Below are 22,737 nucleotides of genomic sequence, written 5' to 3' on the forward strand. Positions count from 1 at the left end.
CCAGAGTGAACTCCAAGGAAGGGCTCCCGAGTCACCAGGCTCTGGTTCTGACTGCACACCTTGTTCTCTGGCCTCCCTGTGCATGCCACCTAATTCTCCGCTGTGAACAAGGGTAATGAGGTGTCATCCGTTGTAAGGATTGATTGTGATAGTGCATGAAAAGGGCCTAGTCTGGTCTGTGGTACCCAGGATAGGGTTGATCAATGATTGCCATTAGCATTCATCTGTTTCCTTTCCTCTTTAGACCATGAAATTCTGAGGTGCACAGTTCCTGAGCTTTAAACTTGAGTGCTGAAGGCCAAGGAAAATAGAATACAATTCAGGATTACGTGAGAGTGGCATACGTGTGTGTGATTAGCCCATAGAAGGCGGAAACCCAGCTGAGATGGGGTTAGTCTCAAAGTTCTACTAAGGCCTAAGAACAAGAAATGTTCGTCCTGTTTTGGTCTGTTTGAGATAAATGGACTGAGAGAGTGGGTTTGGTGCTTGGTGTCTGATGCGACCAGTTGTAGGAGCAACGTTGATCAACTTTCACGAACATCTGTGTTTTGTTGTTGTTTGTCAAAAAGAAGAATCTTGAAAGCAGAGCCTTCAGAACAAATGTCACAAAGAAGGAATTGAAGCTCAACGTGGGAGAAAGTAAGTGGGAGAGCACCTTGCTGCTTTCCGATCCAAACTCGAGGTTCCACGGGATTACATGCATGTCCACGTAGTTGCCAGAAGCCCCGTTATTATTCTTTGAGGGACCTTGAAGGAGAGGAGAAATGTCAGAAGATTGGAGACAGGCAAATGTTCTAATTTTCTAAATGTAGAAAAAAGCAGAAGCAGGGAAGAGACACTTAAACAGATTACTGAATGGAGGTGAAAGCTGGGCGTGCTGAGCCCATCAGCATTTCTTCTCTTTGATGCAGTGTGACTTGATGTCTGCAGGGTGTCTGGTGAGATTGGACCCTCTTAGGTGTGTGTCCCATAAATCTGTGGTGTTAATATGCCTCCTTACCCTGGGACCTCCTCTCTGACCTTGGTCACTGGCTAGAGGCCTGCCGGGCTGTTGTCTCCCTGGGGACAGGTCTGGGATCATTTCCCCCCTCGTTGGACGTCATTGTAGGGATCCCCCAGCCCCAGCCCTTACATCTGTTGACCAGCTTGCTCGCTTGCCTCTGCTCCCCCATGTCATCGTGTGCACCAGCACATGGTTGAGGGATGTGTTTTTTCCTTTTTTTTCTTCTCACAGTCTATTTACACAAAACAAAGTGCACAACATTAACAGGAAAGAAGAAAGACTGAGGGACAAAGCATGAGAGAGACCTTTGTCATGTGCTGGCTGCAGCAGTCGAGTGAGGAGAGGGGCCCACAGCACAAGGAAAGCTGGAGTTACGGGGAGGGATGGTCTGGCCTGCACCCGCATTGTGTTGCTCCCTCCTGCTTGGTTTCTTATCTACCCTGTTATAGGAGCCTCAGATTGTTCTTTGGCAGGCTCATCTCAAGGGCTGGGTGTTTGGGGGCAGAGTGGCCCTTGGCTCAGTCCCTTTTATAATGAGAGTCATTTTCGTGTCCACTCAGGGAAACAAAGTGACATTTCCTTTGAGTGTGCACCAAAAGCACCTGAGACTTTACAGGGTGCTTTTTAGAGTATCCAGCTCTAGAGTTAGTCATCTTGCTGAGAGAAAGTGATGGAGCTGGCATTGCATTCCACAGCCAGTGTGTGTTTACCTGCTCAGGCTGTAGGCCCATCTCCCTGCATGCAGAACTGTTTTGTAGATTGGTAGCAACTGGACAGCCATGCCCTGTCACCTGCTGGTTCAGTGCTCCTCCAGGAAGGCCTCAGATGCCTACTGCCTTTGACCGTGATTTGTATAGCAGCTTGGATGAAGAGCTGGAAACCTGCTTATCAGATTTGCAGACGATGCATGATTAGAGCAATGGGGACCATCTGGGAGTGAGCCAGGATTTAGGACTCGTGAGAAACTGAACAATGGACGGAAACTGATGTGATGAAATGGAACGGGAAGATGTGCACGTACCCTCTACCCCTACTCAGAAATCACTTGCCCAAATGTGGTGTGGGAGGCTAGGCCCACCGTGCAGGGATGGTGCTGCCTGCAGAGGCATCCTTAACATACCTTTAGTGTTTACATTTCCATTTTCCGTAGTGGACATCTGTCTCAGTCCGTTTGCATTGCAATAAAGGAGTACTTGAGGCTGGGTCATTTATCAAAAGGGTTTATTTGGCTCACGGTTCTCCAGGAGGTACAGGAAGCATGGTGCCAGCATCTGCTTCTGGTGAGGGCCTCAAGCTGCTTTCCACTCGTGGCGGAAGGTGAAGGGGGCCAATGGGTAGAGATCCTATGGCAGGAACACGGAAGCAAGAGAGAGAGGAGGGATGTGCCAGGCTCTTTTTAACCATCAGTTCTTACAGGAACTAAGTAGAGTGAGAACCCACTCATCACCACAAGGAAGGCACCATGCATGAGGGATCCGCCTCCGTGATGCAGACACCTCCCTTAAGGCCGCACCTCCAACACTGGGGATCAGATTTCAATATGAGAAGGACTCAGATATTCAAACCATAGCAATATCCTTGTTTGCTCCCATGTGTCACATGCATGGGCCATGGATGATGACTGATCATGTGGAATTCCGCTTTTTTGTCGCTTGCCACCCAGTTGTCTGTTTCATCTGCTGCTTTCTTGAGGGTGATGTGGTGTCAGTGATGTCTGTCATGTGTATAGCACCAAGCACAGTGCTAGCAGGGGTTCAGTATATACTTGTTGGATGAATTCACTTGAAGTCTTTCTAGAAGACAGCAATATTGGGATGGTGAGGTTTAGGAAACCTTGTTGTCATTTTTCAAATTAGGAAGGTTTTCCTTAGAGAAGAGATTATGGTTCCCCTAGCTTTGAAGGTCATTGTTGGGAAAGCAAGCTTAGGCTTGTTTTCTACTGTATCACAAATTAGTTTTTATCTGAGATGGTTGTTAATATAAACATTCCTTTTGCTTGTCTCCATCAAATTTTTAAATTCTAAGGCAGATATTTTAGAGAGCACATGTGTGTTTTAGAAGTTACCTGGAAAAGTTTAGCTGCCGTTTTTTATAGGCACGTTTTCTTGCAGCAGATATCATAAACAGGCACTGCTGTGCAGTCTCCTATTTGACTTTGACCTCTAACTAGGCCGAGCTCCTTAAGAAGGGCCGCTTCTGTGCTGTACCTTATGTATATACAGCATTTGCGCACAGCAGTTGTGCAATACGTTTTCATTGAATACGTGTGACTGATTTCATTCTACCAACAAGGTGACTGCTATTGTCTCCAAGGAAACCTAGTTTCTGAGGTTAATTAGCAGCCTTCAGTTTCTATAGCGAGGAAGGTACGGAACTGGCATTAGCATCCAGTTTCAAAGCAAGTCCTCATGCCCCTGCATCATGTGCAGAGACATTGCCAGCTTCACACCCGGGTTAGTCGTCTTTCACACAGCCCTTGTGGTCCAGTTGTGAGGGTTTAGAGAATAAGATTTTCTTGAATTGGCTCTTCTTCAATTTCTCTTATTTTCTCTAGAGTAGTGGTTCTGAATCGGGCTGGGCCTCATAACCACCTAGAAGCTTTTATAAACCGCAGATGTTCTAATTAAGTAGGTCTCAGGTAGGGTCTGTTTGGAATGAATAGTCAGGCCAGAGCCTTTCTGTTTCTGGAATATGTGGTTAGAATACTCCTGGTTCTGGCTGTTGCATGTAAGCTGAGGATACTCTGTGCCTTGTGAATTGTGAATCTGAGTCATGGATTGCAAGACAGAGGAGTAAATTAACACACTAGGTGCGTCTCTGCCGTCCCTCTGTCTCTCAGTTAGGTTTTAGCTTTGCTTACCCATTTTTATGGGGCAAATTCTATGCATAGAGGCAGTGGTGACTCTCAGGATTTACTAATTTCAAGGGTGTACTCTATAAGGGATTGGTTGAGTAAAATTGTGAGTCTAGAGAAAGCTTGAGATGCTTTCTGGCCCTGTTTCCTCACTGCACATAATGTCATTGTGAAGCTGAAATTGATCATTTCAAAATGTGTGTAAATGAATGGACCAGCGCTTTTCTTTGATGCTTGCACTGGATGAGGATTATCTGAGAAGACCTGGCTGGACAAGAAAATGGGTTTGACTTTTTGCCAGATGGTCACTGAATGTCTTTTCTGTCTTTGTGCCCAGTTAAAAGGCTGGGCATGTAGGTTTTCATGCTCTTGTCTGGTTTTGGCTTTGTAAGTGCTTACACAGCTAATCTGGCGTTTATGATGATTTCCACTTGGAGCTCAGCAGGAGGCTCTTTGGGGATATTCAGACAGAAATGGCTTAATTGGATTTCAGCCCAGACACAGTATTTGAATGGCTTTATGGATGGCATTAATTGGGCAGCTGCCATAGGAAGTCATATATATGCTTTTGAGCTTTAGAATTACTCTTTGATTCTGTCCCTCTCATTGACTGCTTGCAAATTTATTTATTAAATGAAATCGTCAAGAAAACTAAACTTATAGCCTTGAAATTAAGCAATATGTAAGCAGAACCATCGTTTGGTTTTGGCATAGGTATGTTATTATCCATATTTAAGCCTCCACGTTGATAGTCATGGCCTGGCTCAGGGGCACGTGGTGTAAGGGATTCAGTGTGTCTTAGATTGAAAACTGGGGGACAAGGATTCCGGGCCTAACAGCTGCAGAGTACTGGACAGTCACAGCTGATCTTATAGATGGAACTAAGGAAGTGGAAGTTTATTGAACCATACGTGGGGGAGAAGAGTCATTTTATCCAGAGCCTGCCGTGGTCCTCCCCATACGGGTATCAGGATATGAAAAAGTTGTAGTCCCTTCCCAGAGGCTCTTCCTATCTGGACAGTAATGTAAATGACAGTTGATATTATAAAATAGTGCTTTTTATGGGCACAGAGGCCAGTCTTCTAGAAGAGAGCACGTTTGAGTTCCTTCCTGAAGGGTGAGTTGGATTTGATTGCATGATGGCATTGGGAAGCTGAGGTGCAAAGGTGTTCTCAGCGTGGGGAGGAAATAGCAGGTGCGAGGGCAGAGAGTTGTGAAAGGGTCCAGTGTTTGAGGAGAATGTGAGTGAACATACCTTGACCATTTTAGGAATAGCTCAAAACTAATTGTACTTTAAGAGCTAAATATACTTAAAGCTGAACATACTTTAAAAACACAGTGATAGTAAAATTTCTATTTAATTGGAATAATAATAAATATGTTTTCTATAAGTTAAATTTTTATAACTATTAGCCTTTTAAAATTTCATTTATTTTTAAAATTAAACATTTTAAATTAAATTTCTCTAACTTACTCATTTTATAACCAAAATTTTGTACCCATTCACAAAAATCCCCCCATTTTCCCTACCTTCCAGCCCCCGTTAACTACCGTTCTACTCTATTTCCGTGAATTTAACTTCTTTAAATTCCACATATAAATGAGATCATTCAGTATTTGTCTTTCTGTGTCTGGCTTACTTCACTTAGCATAATGTCCTCCCGGTTCATCTGCATTATTGCAAATGGCAGGATTTCCCTTTTTAGGGCTGAATAATATTCTTGTGTGTGTGTATACATAGGTTAAGAATTCTTTAACCCAAATACCTGGAACCAGAAATGTTTCAGGTTTTGGATTTTTCCAGATTTTGGAATATTTGCATATACATAATGAGAGATTTGGGGGATGGGGCCAAGTGCAAACATGTAATTCATTTATGTTTCACGTACACCTTATATACATAGCCTGCAGGTAATTTTATTTTTTTTCTTGGAGGTGCTGGGTAAACTGTGTTGTGTACCTACATTTTGACTGCGGCCCTTCCCATGAAGTTAGGTGTGGAATTTTTTACTTGCAGCATCATATTAGTGCTCAAAATTGTTCAGATTTTGGAGCAATTTGGATTTTGTATTTTTAGATTAGGGATGTTCAGCCTGTGTATATGTTTGTGTGTGTGCGTACGTATCACACAAATCACATTTTCTTCATTCATCAATGGACACTTAAGATTGTTTCCATATCTTTATTAGCTACTTTTAAATGGGAAATTTTAAATTTCCTTTTTATTCCACATTTGATGGAATTTTATGGAATTCATTTATGGGACACTATTAATCTGTGTGAATATCTCTGCTACTTAATGAGGGAACAAATCACATTGATTCAGTGCTTATCAGAGGAAGAGGACAACATGCAGTGAGGCATTTTCAGTTTCTTAGAAGCAAATCCCATTCCACAGGGGGCTTCGCAGTTACCGGTAATTTACAAAATTAAAAAAAAAACAACCAACCGCCCTACGGAATCTTTCTGAACCGTTTTCCCCAGAGTTTCGTTGTTCTGCACGCTTGCAGGGACTTCTCAGATGCCCATGGTCGTGGGGTGATCTTAGTCTTTCTTAGCCCATCCCTTGGTCTCATTGCCGTAAAACATCCTATGCCACACCCTCATGCTGAGAGTCCCTGTCGTGACTTTTCAAATGACCCGTGATATCATCTGGAAGAAAGGTAGAGTCTGAGTAACACTTGGAATCCGTGGAGCACTAAAATTTGCATCAGCCCTTGTAGGCTGCTCCCTGGAGGACCCAGCTGCCTAATCCTGAGTTAATTAGAACCGGGGCCCTGACCGGAACAGCTCTCTCTGGATGTTTCTGTCCTGTGACGCACGTGCGTGTGAAGGGCAGCCCTTTCAGACATCGTGTTCTCTCTAAGATGAATAGGTGGTTCTAAAATCACACCCGGGTGCTCTCCTTGAAGGGCAGGGGAAATAAAGGTTTTGAGGTTTCCGATTTGATTAATTCTGGGCTATGGGAAAGCCCTCCCATTTACATAAGACAATGCAAGTGTTCTTTGTAGAAATAAAAAGTGTAAATTGTCCTTCATAGGGAAAAACTTATTTAGTAGCACACAGCTAATACCTATATAATTGGAGAAGTGTAAAATGGCATTATGTTTCTCTGTAGGGTCACTTGGGGGCATAAAATGCCTCCTTCATAGGGTGTTATGAGGGTGACCATCCGTGACGCCAGCCTCCTGGAGCTGGTGGAGTCGTGCCAGGCAGCCGTTGAGCCCCTGCAGAGGCTGATCTGATCCACAAGGTAGTTATTTTTTTAACCTCTCTCCTTTTCTTTTTCTTTTTCTTTTCTGTTCTCTGTTCTCCTCTCCTCTTCTTTTCTCCCTCTCCCTCTCCCTCTCCCCCCTTCTCTCTCCCTCTCTCCCCCTCTCTCCTCTCTCTCTCTCTGACGAAGTCTCACTCTGTTGCCAGGCTGGAGTGTAGTGGTGCGATCTCAGCTCACTTTAACCTCTGCCTCTCAGTTTCAAGTCATTCTCCTGCCTCAGCCTCTTGAGTAGCTGGGACTACAGGTGTGCGCCACCATGCCCAGCTAATTTTTGTATTTTTAGTAGAGACGGGATTTTACCATGTTGTGCAGGATGGTCTTGATCTGACCTCATGATCCACCTGCCTCGACCGCCCAAAGTGCTGGGATTACAGGCATGAGCCATGGCACCTGGCCTCTTTCTTTGTTTCTTAAGAAAAGAACATGACATCATTCCGTGTTTAAGATGATTTTGTAACTTTCAGCCTTAAATTTCATATACCTTCTCCCAGTTGGAAAAGTAGAATGAAGCTTTTTCTTTCTTTTGGAAAGGCTTCAGAAGGGCCATGGACCCTGTGGAAAATCCCATTTGAAAATGAGAGCATGGAAAGAGCTGAGGACAAGGGCTGGCCTCCCTGATACGTTAACACCTCTAACTTGTTTCATTTACTAAAACATGGATTAATTGGGTGGTTCTCAGTGCCAAGCACATAGCCATTGCTGGGTCCCTGCTCTTGAGAAAGGATCTCTCATCAAAGGAGCCCCCAGGACTAACCGCCCAGTTTACTACAAAGGCCAGGGCTGGGAAGCACGTGAAAAACACCAGAGGGGTGGCGTGCCACGTGACTGCAGGGCGGCTCACCCAGCATCTTCAATGCGTTGTCATTAAAATAAAATCGACTTAAGGTGGCTTAAGAGACAAATTGTAATTTGTGGACCTGACTTGGATCCTGATTCAAGTCAATCAGCTATAGAAAGTCACTTACGAGACAGGAGAATCAGGACACTAATGAGATATGAGCTTTATATTAAGGAATTGGTAACGATGTGGGGTGTGATACTGGAGTTGTGCTTTTCTGTTGGTGATAAGCACTGAAGTATTTATAGGCAAACTCATTTTTGCTTGTGATTCGCTTTAGCCATCTTGTGAGGGCTGGGGTGTGACTGCATGTATAATTGTTGAGATTGGATGAGGAAGTATTTTTGCACATAGTGAAACATCACAATTCAAATGCAAAATGGCATAGCTATGTTAGAGTGTGATGCAGGAGCTGGGCCCAGGAATCCAGCCGTAGTGTTTAAACTGGGTTTTGAAGAACGAACAGGTATTGAAAATGGGAGAATCAGTTCCTTTCTGGTGTGCAAGAGGAGCTATCTGGTAGGTAAAGTGTGGGTCACCTAGTGGTTTTGATCTCGAGTTCTTTCAATTCACTCATCCTTGCATTCGCTCACAAAGGTTTTTCAAGTTACTGTTGTATGTGTCATATGTCGTGACACATATATGTGGTTGAATCTCACAAAAGTCCCAGGCTGCCACGGAAAAGTACCACAGACTGAGGGGCTTACACAACAATTTATTGTCTCACAGTTCTGGAGGCTGGAAGTCCAAGATCAAGGGCTCAGCAGGGTTGGTTTCTTCTGGGGCCTCTCTCTGAAGCTTGCAGATAGATGCCTTCTTGCTGTGTTTTCATAAGGTCTTTTCAAGGTGCACACCCTCCTGGTATCTCTTCCTCTCTTAAAAGGCCAGCAGTCCTAAAATTGGATTAGGGTCACTGATTCATTTTAGCCACCTCTTTAAAGACCTTTTCACTGTTGTATTCTGAAGTACTGGGGGTTGAGACTTCAACATACACATTTTTTTGGAGGTGAGGCAAGGACCCAATTTAGCCCACAGCAGATGAGATGCACTTCATGGTGTAATCAATACTATATAAGCACTTATTACTTATTCACAGAATAATGAGTACTGTATAAGGTGCTAAGGGAATCTGGAGGAAAGAGCATTTTACTGTCCATGGAGCCATCCAGGAGGTCTTCCTGGAGGAGGGGCTTTTGAAGATCTTCTTGAGTGAGAGTCAGATCTTACCCACTGAGCACTGCTAGAAGGAGTAGTGGAAGGTAGTTCCCAAAACTGAGGGAGAGAAGGCAGGCAGGGAAGGGAGCGCGCTGACTGTGTTAGTAGTCGCTATGATGACAGGACGGGCCTGAAAGGAGAGTGGATGCTGAGGACTTGCTCAGTGATGGGACTGGAGCTGAGAGGGAGGGAGAAAGAGCACACATGTCCACACTCTTTATTCCTGGGCCTCAGTTTAGCAGGGATGCAGTGATAGAAATGGGGAAAGAAGTGTGAAATCTTATCTAAAGCTGTGCTTAATTACCAAAGTAAAACATATTATAAAAGTTCAAATGTGATAGAAATTAACCCTTCTCACCCCCAATTCTACTCCCTGAATGTATTAACAATAGTTGTGTCTCACCTTCTGGCCCGCTTCTCAAGAGGCCATTTGAAAAAAAATGTGTGTGTGTGTGTGTGTGTGTGTGTGTGTGAGAGAGAGAGAGCGCGCACGAGCAAGATGCAGGCAAGCTGGTAGGAGGGAAAGGGAGAAAAACAGGATTTGCTTCCCTGACCCCTCACTCCTCCCTCCTTCTTTCCTTCCTTCATAAAAAGGGGGGTTTGCACAGTTTTTATTCAGTAGTGCATTTTAGTGTTTACAGTTTATTTTTGTCAGCATGCTTTTTACTGGTGGTGTCACTACCTAGACAGTGGCTGAATCCTGTGCATGCTTAATAAAATGCTGGTGAACCTGTTAAAAAGGCGATATGTAATTCAATTGTCTAGTTATGGCACTGAGATGTATAGCAAGGTTTTTATGCTGATTACAAAGACAACTCGCAGTTTGGACTGGAGGAAAAATTAGAGAAACACCTGGGCAGACCTTTTAGAGAATGGAGTACTGCTGGATTTAAGAGGCTAGCATTAAATATATCAACAAAACCCTTTACAAACCTTGTTACAAATTTACAAAATTTGTCACTAATCAAATTCCTATATGTTAGAATTTTTAGGCAGCAGACTGTAAAACTTAAATTTATATTAAGATTTGCATTATGGGCCGGGCGCAAGGGCTCACGCCTGTAATCGCAGCACTTTGGGAGGCCGAGGTGGGCGGATCATGAGGTCAAGAGCTTGAGACCATCCTGGTCAACATGGTGGAACCCTGTCTCTACTGAAAATACAAAAAGTTAGCTGGGCGTGGTGGGGCACGCCTGTAGTCCCGTCTACTCAGGAGGCTGAGGTAGGAGAATCGCTTGAACCCAGGAGGCAGAGGTTGCAGTGAGCCGAGACTGCATCACTGCACTCCGACCTGGTAACAGAGTGAGACAACGTCTCAAAGAAAAAAAAAAAAGATTTGCATAATGGCTTTCTTCTGTTAGTAAGCTTTGATACATTTTTGGCACCACATCATCAATTTTTGATAATGTCCATTCCCATATGTCCCAAAGATACAGGATTGGAGTTGAGTGTCGGGGGTGGTGGATGAGGGAACAGAGAGGCATTTGGTGGCTGAGTCAGGCCTACAGCCCTGTCATCCTGACCCATGGCCTTGTTGCTTCCTTTTCTGGCTTGTATTTTGCTTCTCATTATATATGGATGATGTAGGGTAAACACACCTGATAGCAATAACTTAAGCAGACCCTTAGAATGACCTCATGTGGCAGATGCACCTGAATGTGTGTTCCCAGCTAGGGAATCCAGAAGTTGCCAGCCTGGAGATTCAGTCCTTGTCTTTAAGGAACATCTGAGTCCTGCAGCTTGTCTCCTGGAACAGGTGTGATTGAGGCCCTGAGTTTTGGGTTGCATGAAGCATGCCAGGTGGAGGTCCTTGGTCAGGGAGGGTGTTAAGTGAACATGCTACATGAATTGCATGATGATTGCAGGCAGGTGCGGCTCTTCTGTCCAGCCCGCTGCCACCAGATTCTCTCCCTTCTGTGTAAGCCCCTAATAAAACCCTGGCTGGCTCTGGGTCTCTTCAGCCTCTTGAACCTGGGTCTCTTCAGCCTCTTGAACCCCTATTAAAGTTAATAGGGGTTCGGCACATCGATTGACCTACTGCTTGCTGTTTCCTTCTTTTTTCAGCTCTGGAGTATTTGAAGGCAGAAATCATTATTCCAGAACCTAGAACTGACAGACCCTAAACTCTGATCAGTCACCTTTGTCCTGCAAACACCCGCCTTGGCCACTCTTTGACTTTCTAGAGAATTAGAAATTAGTTCTGTTTTTTTTTTCCCCTCGTGTTTTCATGAACCAGCTTCTAATTAACCTCCTAACCAGCATTAATATATGGAATTGATATAATTTCAGCCCAGTGCAGAAAAACTTGATATTTTTACTTTTCAGGACAGCTTTATCTTGAGTGAAAACTCTAATTGCAGTGAGGCTTTTTGAAGCTAGACTTCAGCTGTTCCTGAACCCTGCCTGTGAACCACTGTGCACTGGATGATTAAGAGACAGCTGAGGTCATCTCCTTGGACGCCTTTGAGTTTCGGATTGATAAACACATCGGAGCTGCTCAGTATCAGTCCACGTGGGTTGAACTTTAGCCAAACCACTCAAGGAAACTTGTGTAGCTTTGTTCAGTGTCTGAGACCAGCCTTTTCCCACTTGAATAAGGTTCTCTTCCAAGTGGTTCACTAGGAATGAAATATAGCTAGCTCTGCCAGAATTCCCCCAGACAGCGCTGACCCGTGCTGTGTTGGGCTGGCACTGCCGCCTCTGTACTCTGAACTGGAGATCCGCTTGCAGGCCTCTGCTGGGCCTCCCTGGTCAGGGAGGGAGGAGGAAGGGCAAGACAAGGCATTTGAGAGCTCCAAGGCCTATGCTAATTCTATGCTTTTTTTTTTTTCTTTTTTTCTTTTTAAATAAAAGGTAAAGGACACTTGCCTTAGCTCTGGCTACAGACTAGGGATCTGGAGTGGTTGTCTCCATGTGTAACACAGATTAGATTTGGTTATGATACACACCCGAGTCCAAGATCTGCTCATCACTGACCCAGCCAGGTGACACTATTCAACAAGGCTTCCCCGCCCCCCTCACCCCGAGCTAACATCTAAGAGAAGCAGTACCGTTGAAAACAAACTTGGTGTGTGTACATTCATGGTCTTGCTTCTTGACATAGCCTGACGTGGTTCCTAGCTGATTTGAGAGGTTGGAGCCGGCTACCCAGGGTGGCAGATAGCCCAGACAGATGGCAGCAGCAGATGCGATTCGCAAAATGCGACTGTCAAGGTTCTAGCCCTTTCGTGGTGATCTTTGTCAGAAGAAAGAGCACTCTGGCTTTAAAATCAGACACGTGTGCCTTCAAAGTCTGGTTGTGGGACATCTGGTCATTTGGTTCCTGGGCTGAAATGATAAGATGTATCTCCCAGGGTTGCTGTGACGATTCTTGCAGCTGACACTAAGGTGAAGCCACAGCGAGTGTCTCACTGCGATCAGAGCATGTTCTTCTCCCAGCCTGTCACTGTTTTATCAGTTGGAGAGTGGGAGAGCAGGGATTCCCTGAGCCTCCTGAAGGCTGACTTTAGCCTCTTGGTGACTTCAGTTTTCTGGACAAATAGGCCACCTCAGAAACAAGTTGAGTGACAGCACCTGGCAGTATTATGCCCACAAAGCTCACAGCCTTCGACTGTCATCAGAACAAGGCTCATAACTCTCTTCTTAACCCTGAACTGCTCCTCTGGAGTTGCTTTAGTCAGGGACCTCATCACTGGACCTCCGTCTCAGATGCTGAGAGTTGGAGGAAACCAGCCCAGGTGCCACAGAAGACACTGCGCCAGTACCATGCTGGTATTGGGGATGCAGAATCGGCCAGGACTGCTTGCAGGGGGCATCTGGCTGCCTGGCCCTGCACCTGGGACAAGTAGTGTGGCTTGGCAGTGCTCAGCACACTCGCCCAACACGCAGCTAAGTGTCACTGAAAACACTGGAAAACCCTGGGTTGTGGCTTTAGTGGGAAAAAAATTTCAAGGCTACAGAGAATTCAGAAAATCCCTTGGATTTTGCAATGGTAAAATTTTGTAGTATTAAGGATCCAAATTAAAATGAAGAGATATGTCCAGTATCAGTGTTAATTGCCTTCTAGCCCTCCCTCCTTTTTTTATTTTTTTATTTTTTATTTTTTTTTTTGAGACAGAGTCTCGCTCTGTCGCCCGGGCTGGAGTGCAGTGGCCGGATCTCAGCTCACTGCAAGCTCCGCCTCCCGGGTTTACCCATTCTCCTGCCTCAGCCTCCTGAGTAGCTGGGACTACAGGCGCCCACCACCACACCCGGCTAGTTTTTTGTATTTTTTAGTAGAGATGGGGTTTCACTGTGTTAGCCAGGATGGTCTCGATCTCCTGACCTCATGATCCGCCCGTCTCGGCCTCCCAAAGTGCTGGGATTACAGGCTTGAGCCACCGTGCCTGGCTCCTTTTTTTATTTCTAAAGGGAGATGCATGTAGTGCTAGTGAAGTACTTTTAGAGAAAAACCCACACCCGTTCTATATATTCCTGTCTTCTTGAAGCTGACTGTAGAAAATCCTTGAATGAATCCTTTGGTGAGGGCCTCCTACAGTCTAAGTGACCTTATAAGTGTTTATCTTTCAGGCTGATACTGTTTTTTGCACAAAAGTGTACACTTTCCTGATGGATTTCGATAACCGATTATAATTAAGACCTGCTTTGAAATGCTCTTCCTCAACACAGGTTTTGAGTAAGCTCAGAACCCCATGTTAAACTTGGGCAGTCTTCATTTAAACCCAAAGAGAGAGATGTCGATCACCGTGGTTTTTTTCTACTTAAGGTGTACATTGAACACATTGACAGTTTGTCAATGGAATGCTTTTCTCAAGGAAAACATCTCATGCAAACTTCAATTTTTACACTTGAATCCCAGCTGGCTACTGGCACCTTTCAGTGGATTTTCAATAGCCTCACTTTTGTTGGAGCTGCTGCATCCGTTCAAGCCCTGCTCCATTCTCTCTGGCTTTTCCTTTACTGATTGTGCTTGGAGAGGCCGTGCTCTGACTTGTCCACTGTGCCTAGTATCAGAGGACTCAGGTTCTAAATCCAGCTCATTGTTCTTTTGCGGGGGCTGGCAGAGAAGCTGCTCAGGCTTTTGCTTTGCTGTTGGCATAAGGAGTGTCTCCTCTGTTCGCATGCAGAAGAGATTAGAGATGTGCAAAGCCCACTCATCCGGAGTCCAAGGCCTGAGGTCCAAGGCCTGAGTGATTCCTCACTCTGCAGTCAGTTGGGAAAAACCTTTAGTGTCCCTGAGAAAGTTAACTCCTCTGTAAATGTGAGCATTAGAATCCATCCTGGAAGTGTATCAGAAGGATTAAATCATATTACTCATGAGACACAGGGCACACAGTGGGAGGCCTGTGTTTGGACAACCCCAACAACCGCATAAACAATTCCTTGCCATTTGCCTGCGGAAGGCGGACTCTGGGCAAATTCACTTTCCAGTTAAAATCTTAACAATACAACTTACGTTTATAAGAACCCCTGAAAATGACACATACAGAGGCAGCGTTAGGGGCATGGTGCCCAGCACATTGCCCTGTGCTGATGGCTTTCTTCAGTGGTGTCAGCATGAGACACAAGAACTCTTGGTCAAGAACTGAGTTCAGATTCCAGTACTTCCATTTTGAGAGGACCTGCCATTTTATGATAAACACCTAACAGGAAGAAGGGCAATCTGCCTCGTATACATCTGACATCTTGCCCAAAGATGTATTCCCATTGTGTTTGGCCATCACCTGTTCCTTGCCTTAAATTATATCTATATTAAAATGATACGGCCTTTAAAATAATGCTAGAGAATGGATAAAAAGGAATTAATTTTTAAATCAAAATTTATGAACTTGCCTTATAACATTTTTATGATAGCCCTATTTGAATTATCTTCTTCTCTTCGACTAAAATAGAATTTGATTTTTCTATGGGGTATTAACATTTTGGGTCATAATCATGCTAGGGATGAATTAATAGATCTTCTCTGAGTGAACTGTCAAGACAGATCCCCACTGGGTTTGAAATGTAATTAAAAATGTCAGTGAATTCGCTTGAAGTCCACAGAGTGCTCCAGGGTCCCCTCGAAAACGTTAGTCAAAGACTGAAAATATTTACCAAGTGCAGTGAACATAATGCAGCATCCAGCTCTCCACAACCAGGAGAGAGCTGGTCACCTTTGTCAGGCGCCTCTCATCTGAACTTCCTTCTTGTTTTGGAGTGTTCGTCTCAGACGTCTTGAAAGCAGGGGTGCTTTTTAACCCAAGGCTATGGGTCCAGTTGGTGACCTCTTAATAGATGGCTGGTGCAACAGACCTCCAAGAGAGGAACGAGTCTCTAAATAATATCCATGCCCTTTGTAACCCTTCTCCCTCATTAGACTCCCAGACTGGCCACCTTTCTAATTGGCAGCCACCCTTTTATTTCTGGGAGGCTTTTAAAGGTGGGGGTCATTGGGAGGAAGAAGTCTGGAAGGGACTGGGAGCTCAGGTCACTTGATTATGGGCTGGCTGTCCCCCACACCCCATCACCTCCTTCCACCTGCTGTTCACCGGGTGTGTGGTTGGCCTTCCCCAGCCGAGTGTTGGAGCTTGCCCAGGGAATGAAAGGTGGGAAGGGGGAGGAGTCTGTGTTGATGGAGGTCTTTAGGCACAGAGCAGCTTTATTCTGGGATATATTTAAAACACTGGTTTCAAAATACATAAAATTAGCCAAGGGTAGTGGCACATGCGTGTAGTCTCAGCTAATGGGGAGGCTAAGGCAGGAGGATCACTTGAGCCCAGGAGGCAGAAGTCGCATTGAGGCAAGATCATACCACCACACTCTAGCCTGGGTGACAGAGGAGACCCTGTCTCAAAAAAAAACCCAGTTATTTTTAAAAGTGGTTACTTAAAATCAAAGAAGTAAGCAGACCTCATATACACTTCTTTCTTTTTAGATTTCATGTGTTCCTTGTATACAAGCGACATCCCAAATTATAATTCTCTGCTGAGATTTGAGAATTTGGAGAATCCCTGCAACTTTGTAACTTCAGAGGTGTGATTAGCTGAAAACGTCATCATTTTGAAGAGTTCTGCGTTTTGCCAGTCACCTCTCAACTGTGTGCCAAAGGTGAGTCTGCAGTTTTCTGCTTAAAACAGAAATTGCAGCTTTTTGCTTCAAATGTTCAATTTGGACAGTAAGTTTAGTAAAATATCAGTCAGTGTAGCCTTGATTTTGTTGAATCATATTAAATTTAGGCTTTCAATGAGGGACCTGGTTCAAAAATTAGATTATCTCTGTTCCTGCTTTAGTGTGTGATGGTTCAGAGTATGTGGCCTGGAAGCGGGACGGTAGACACCTCCAACTTGTAAGATGGTACAGGTACCTCCACACTCAGATACGTACTGACTCTTGAATCGATAACGAATCCTGGTTCCATGTGTTCTGTCTTATACAGGGAGTATAAGGATAAATAACCACTTTTCTGGTGCTTTCAGTCTAGGAAAGGTTGGATTCCAGCTTTGATGCTGAGAAGATAAATCTATGTCAAAGGATAGCTGGGCATGGTGGCATACACATGTAGTCTCAGCTGTTCGGGAGGCTGAGGCAGGAGAATTACTTGAACCTGGGAGGCGGAGGTTGCAGTCAGCCAAGATCGCACCACCGCACTCCAGCCTGGGCAACACGGCCAAGACTCGGTCTCGGAAAAAAAAAAAAAAGAAGAAACCTACATCAAATGAGATGCAGACAGATGAAGGATTCTCGGGAAGGTTTTTACCTGTTCATATGAAAAACCTTCTTGTGTATGTTACAATTAAACCATAACTGTGATGCAGCATGTGGGTTCTGGGACCCAGGGGTGCTATCACCACAGGCACCAGACAAAAACATGTCACCGTGTAACAAAAATATTTCTTAGCCCTAACAGCTTGAGACATTTAACTTAAAATATGAATTGCTGTGTTTGGTGGTCCAGTTAATCCAGTGTTCTGTTTCTGGCTGGGCAGGAAGAAGTGCTTTATGAGAAGATAAATTTTCACTTCCAGAGTTTTGTCTCAGAATGAACTGTAAGAATAACACTAGCTTTCCTTAAAAACTTGAATTTGCTTCTATTATTTGCAGATTGTTTTAAAGTAATCCTGAAACTATCATATTGGACTATGGAATCTCTTGGTGTGGTGGTTTCTGAAAATTATCTAGAAAGTTAGAATTTCCTCTTACTTCATCTGCTACTACTACAAACACATCTTGTGAATATGTTCTTTCTCTTCGACCACCTTAAAAGAAAAATCTCTTGGAACCTTTTTGATTTCAGTTATGCCCCTTTGATGTTTGGTATTTAGAACAGCATAAGATTAATATGCAAGAAGGATAGGATTAAGTGTCTTAGTGTTCTTGTCTTGCTATGCTTTATGTTATCTTTTGGAGAAAATGCCACGTTGTTCCGTTGATTTAGGGTGTTGTGTGTTGTGAGTTCCAGAGCTAGCTCCTGGTCGGCAGTCGGGAGTTGGCACTCACACTGCATACCTGACTTCACCCCAGCCATTGTTGGGTCTTTTAGCTTTGGATCCCCTCATGCATTCATGGGGCATTCCCAGGTCTCTCCTCCAGACCTTATGCAAGACAAACACCATAGGGGTGTTCCCGTTCCAAACCTAGGAGATTTTATCTTGCATAAGAAAACTTCTCAAACCCATGGTAACTCCGTTTTCTTTAAAAAACAACAACAACAAAGTCATTGAATTAGAACTTTTTTAAAACAGTCATTTGCAAATGCAGTCATGTATCAATCCACTTGTCAGATTTCAAGGGAATGGAGTGTAAGCTGGAAATGACAGATCTGCTGATCAGAACTCATTAATAATTTATTAGCATCAGAATCTGACACTACTTCTTTAGAAAGGTCTTGATCATGAGTGACATTAGCAGACCTGCAGTTGTTGTTGGTGCTGGTTCAGAAGCTGGTGAGGCAGGGGAGTATGACATGCTCACCCAGCAGCTCGGTCTGCGGGAGCTCCCAGTACACGAGTGCCACGTAGACAGGACAGTCAGTGGCGACCATGAGAGCCGGCTGGCTTGCAAAAATATCTACCCATGTAATTTTAAAGGATGACTTTTATTTCGTAAGTTATAAGGTCCACACAAAACCTTGGTTCACCTAGTAAAATTTACTTTTGTGGTTTAGAAAAATGTTAATTTGGAAAATCATGAGATGTAGCCATTCATGTAATCAACATCTATTGTGAACACCCCACCTGTATTCTGGGCTATTTTTCTTGCAGTGACTGTTTTAAGCGGTTAAAAAAAAAAAATAGATAAAATATAGTCCCAGCCACCTTTTCCCATGCCCTTTTGGGATGGGACCCTGACAGTTTGGGACTGTGCTAACTGCTGAAGTGGAGGTTCTTACAGTCAGTCCCTGGTACCTGAGGCAGGGACCAACTGACCCTTTTGGGGAGAGTATGGAAAAGCCAGGGGATGCTGTGTTGGGAACAAGTTTTAAAGAATGAGGGGACATGCGTACAGAGATATAATGTGTTTCCTTGGAACAGGGCGGGCCGATTGGACCAGCTGGGCCATGGTTCCCGGAGACTGTAGGTCATTTAGATAATACTGGAGTTTGGACCAGGCATTTGCCATTTGGCCGGTGGTCTTTGAAGTGCCAACAGGGAAAGCAACAGCTCACTCAGCCATACTCTTTGGCATGTCAGAAAGAAATGAAATGCTGGCCTGGTAGAACAGTGAGCAGGATGTCAGCCTTGGATGCATTTCCCAGTTATTGGGCACTCAAGGTTTGCATGCCTGGGGCCGGGCCGAGAGCAGCTTGAGGAGGATGGCGGTGTCTGAGGGCCTGAGTAACGTCTCAGCCCATTTCCACATGGTGCATTTCCCTACCCTGTTTTCTGGTCTCCCCAGTGAAGTTAAGGAACACAGTCTTGGGACCCTCCGGCTCTGACCCTGCCTTCTTTGGGGAGTGGAGACCCTTGGAAGAGCCTGAAGGCCACCACAGTTGTCATTTTGGCAAATGCATAATCTGCGCTTAATTCTTTCCATGTGTACTTGAAAAGTGACTGTAATTGACTGTTGGAGGCTGGCCGTTCATTACTAGGGACAGAGGATGCAAAGGGCCTCGTCTGCTATGCTGCACATTCGTTTGACTTTTGAAAAGCTTTTGGAGGCTTTTTCACGACAGACATGTCCTAATGGACAGAAGGATGGTGTAGTGGGGGTAGGAAGGACAGTGGCTTAGGTGACACAACTCAAGTTTGAGTAAAGTAAACAGGACTGGATTTCACAAACCGAGTCAGGTGGTGATATGCATGTCCAGCGTGTAAACGTCCGCAGTGAGCCCGCACACATCGTTTTCCGTTCTGTGGTAGAAGCAGCAGCGGCTGTGTTTAACTGAGCAGTGAGCACGAGAAGATGAAACGTGGAGCCTGTCACTCTTACATCCATAAAAACGCCATCCAGTAATATTTCTTAACTACTAAAGTTTACTACTTATCTTCATATTAGCCTCAATTTATTTCAGAACAATTTTTCCTAGGCTGCGTACACTTGGAAAAGTCATCTAGAATTTACTACTCACTTTTGTCATATCCTGGCTTTTTGGTATTTTGGAGATTGCTGGTAGCTGACTTGGCCCCCAACAGGTTATTTAGAAAGATTTTTTACGTGCAAAGCCCGGTGTTCAGTCATTAAGATTTTAGGGGCCGGGCGCGGTGGCTCAAGCCTGTAATCCCAGCACTTTGGGAGGCCGAGACGGGCGGATCACGAGGTCAGGAGATCGAGACCATCCTGGCGAACACGGTGAAACCCCGTCTCTACTAAAAAATACAAAAAAACTAGCCGGGTGAGGTGGCGGGCGCCTGTAATCCCAGCCACTTGGGAGGCTGAGGCAGGAGAATGGCGTGAACCCGGGAGGCGGAGCTTGCAGTGAGCTGAGATCCGGCCACTGCACTCCAGCCCGGGCGACAGAGCGAGACTCCGTCTCAAAAAAAAAAAAAAAAAAAAAAAAAAAAAAAAAAAAAAAAAAAAGATTTTAGGGCTGAAGCTTCTGTTGAGCGTGTGGCTCTGGAGGTCTCTGATACCTGGAAGTAACTCGTGGAGTTTCTGTCCAAACAGAGGGGCCCGTCTCAGCCGCTTCCTGCTGCACACTGGGCCCCTGGGTGATCTGGGGGAACAGTCTCTGCAGCTTGAACTGATTGTTTCTTCTTTATAGTGTACTGAATATAAAGAGATGGCCACAGCCTTTAATGCTGTGGTTAAATCTGTGGTATTGGTTAAATAATTAACCAGTAAGTATTGACAGCTGCTAGAAAAAAAAAAATATTGCCACATTGATTCCACAGTCCCCCTGGCGGTGCAGTCAGTGGAAGCAGCTGTAATCTTAGGGGGTCATCGTTGGCAGGTGCCCGGCACAGGGCTTGTCACCTCTTGTGTATTACCTCTGGTCGCAAATGCAGATGTTATTGTCCCCATTTAATAGATGAGCACACGGAGCCTCAGGAGAGGTTAAGGAGACTGTGACACAGCTGTGCATGCTCAACTCTGTGACTCTGGACAGTCCCCTTAACCTCTTCTGCGGCTTTGTGTCCCCGTCTATTAATGGCAGCCCAGGAAGCAGAAGGTCTGTTGCTTACCAGCCCACGTTCCTTCTGCTTCCCGGGCTGCCGTCTCTGACATATGATGGTGGTGACATGGTAACCACCCATTCTCCAAGTGCTTATCTTAAACTGAGACGTGAGGCTCTGGGAGATTAAATGACTTGGCCGAAGCCCAGGGCTCCTAGGTGGCAAAGCAGGCTGGGAGCTCCCATTTCCTGACCCAAAAAAAAGCCTTTCTTTCTTACTCTACCAGGAATTTCGTGAGATTGATTTTTTTCTCCCCTAGAAAAATCTCCTGCATCTAAGCACAGTTTGGAGAGTCTCTTTGGAAACCTAAGGGTATGTGAAGGAAGACTTTGGGAAGTTTGAGAGGGGACGGACGGAGCTGGAAACCTGAATCCCCCGAGGGCCTCTGCTGCCCCAGGGTCAGCTTAGCAACTCCTGTGACTTCCAGCTCCGCATGTTGCGGGCCCAGGATGGTGCTCAGAGTCGCCTGTATTGGGGATCCCCAGCTTAGCATGAGTTAAGAGAAGTTCTCTGTACAGGCCAGGGGACTTTGTATTTAACAGCCACTTCTGTGTGCGCTGAGGCCATCTCTGTGGTCCCTGACTCTTGCCACAGCACCCCTGTTCAGGGCGAAACATCATAACATTGTGATTTAACGTTCTTGCATGGTCAGTGACATAATGCTTTTCTCTTAGTTGTGGTGGTGATCAAGGTTATGCCAAGCATTTTTTCTTTTCTGTCATAGCTGATACACCCTAGCAGTGTGGGTTCCTAGAAAGCTGAAGAAACCAAAACAAGAGCCAATTCCTGCACCCCTCAACCTTTTCCCTAGATAGAAACTGAACACATAACATTCTAGTCATTTTTCAATGATTCTCTGAATTGTCCCTTAGAATTTAGAAAGGAATTTTCATGAATTCTCTTTAATGCCAGGTGAGATGGCTATTCCTCCCCTGAACTGTATGGAAGAAAATGAACCCAGAGAAGTTCTTTTCCTTGCCTAGTACGGCCCAGCGTTGGATGGTGACCTGTGACTCACACCTGAATGTTGGATTCCAGATACTCTGTCCTTGTCTTAAAGAGTCCCTGGGCCAGCCGTGTGGCAGATGTGTATGTAAGAGAACGGCATTAAATCAACAGGCCAGACAGAGCTTGAAATGAGAGCATTGCTGCAGTTGAGGTTCTCAAACTAGGAAAAGCAGAGAGAAATTTTTCTCGACTTCCTCCAGAAAAACAGAAAGTCCTCTGATGCTGTGTGTGTGTGTGTGTGTGTGTGTGTGTGTGTGTGTCACGATGGAGGGGGTGTTGTAGGGCTTTTAGTAAACTGGACCCGAACAGGTAATTACAAACAAACTCCAGTAGGAGAATACTTTCTGGGATTACCACTAGGATGTACAGAACTGAAGGGAACACATGAAGCAGAAGAAGTGTCATTCGAGTTGGGTGTGTGGTGGAGGGTGTGGGAGGGGAATGTGTCCCAGTGACCTTGTGCTCCCCGTTCCCGGGCTGCGGGTACCTCACTGGACACACCAAAAGTATTTTGAGTTTTAGATTTCTGCCTATCAGAATCAATTTTCCGGTTGACTTTTATTATAACTAAAGTTGAAATGATTTCTTTAGAAATGGTCCTGGCTCCAGGATGGCGAAACGGTTATAAAACATTCTGAATAAATCAGATCATAAGAGGTCACAGTTTAGGGGGAATGAATTTTGGTACCATGTTAACAAGCAGTATATTAACAAGATGCCAGTTTTGGATGGAAACGAATAACCCTCAGTGCTTGCTGGGGCAGAAGGTACCAGGGCCCTCCTGCCAGGTCTGTGGCCATGGAGGCAGGCCTTGTATCTCCCTGGAAAGTAAAATATGCCTTCTCAGCTTCTCAAAGTCACACCTGACCAGCAGTCACACTGACAAGTTAATTGGTGAGATTTGAGCTTGATTGCTGCCTGCAAGAAGTAAGGATGATCCTAACTATGAATGTG

At 44.9% G+C, this 22,737-nt stretch overlaps 1 protein-coding gene across 2 annotated transcripts in view; it reads left to right on the forward strand.

Annotated features, from left to right (window-relative positions):
- The first annotated feature begins 16,095 nt into the window (after positions 1 to 16,095).
- Positions 16,096 to 22,737, forward strand: part of NCK2 (NCK adaptor protein 2) — a 77,588-nt gene continuing 70,946 nt past the window's right edge. Inside the window, exon 1 of one of the 2 annotated variants that reach the window (XM_011956630.1) lies at positions 16,096 to 16,270. The gene's annotated coding sequence lies outside the window, so the exon portion shown is untranslated. The remainder of the gene's footprint in view (positions 16,271 to 22,737) is intronic. The other variant, XM_011956628.1, reaches the window with a different exon arrangement.

Source organism: Colobus angolensis, unplaced genomic scaffold (genome assembly GCF_000951035.1).
Source record: "Colobus angolensis palliatus isolate OR3802 unplaced genomic scaffold, Cang.pa_1.0 Scaffold42, whole genome shotgun sequence".
Taxonomy (NCBI): Eukaryota; Metazoa; Chordata; class Mammalia; order Primates; family Cercopithecidae; genus Colobus; species Colobus angolensis.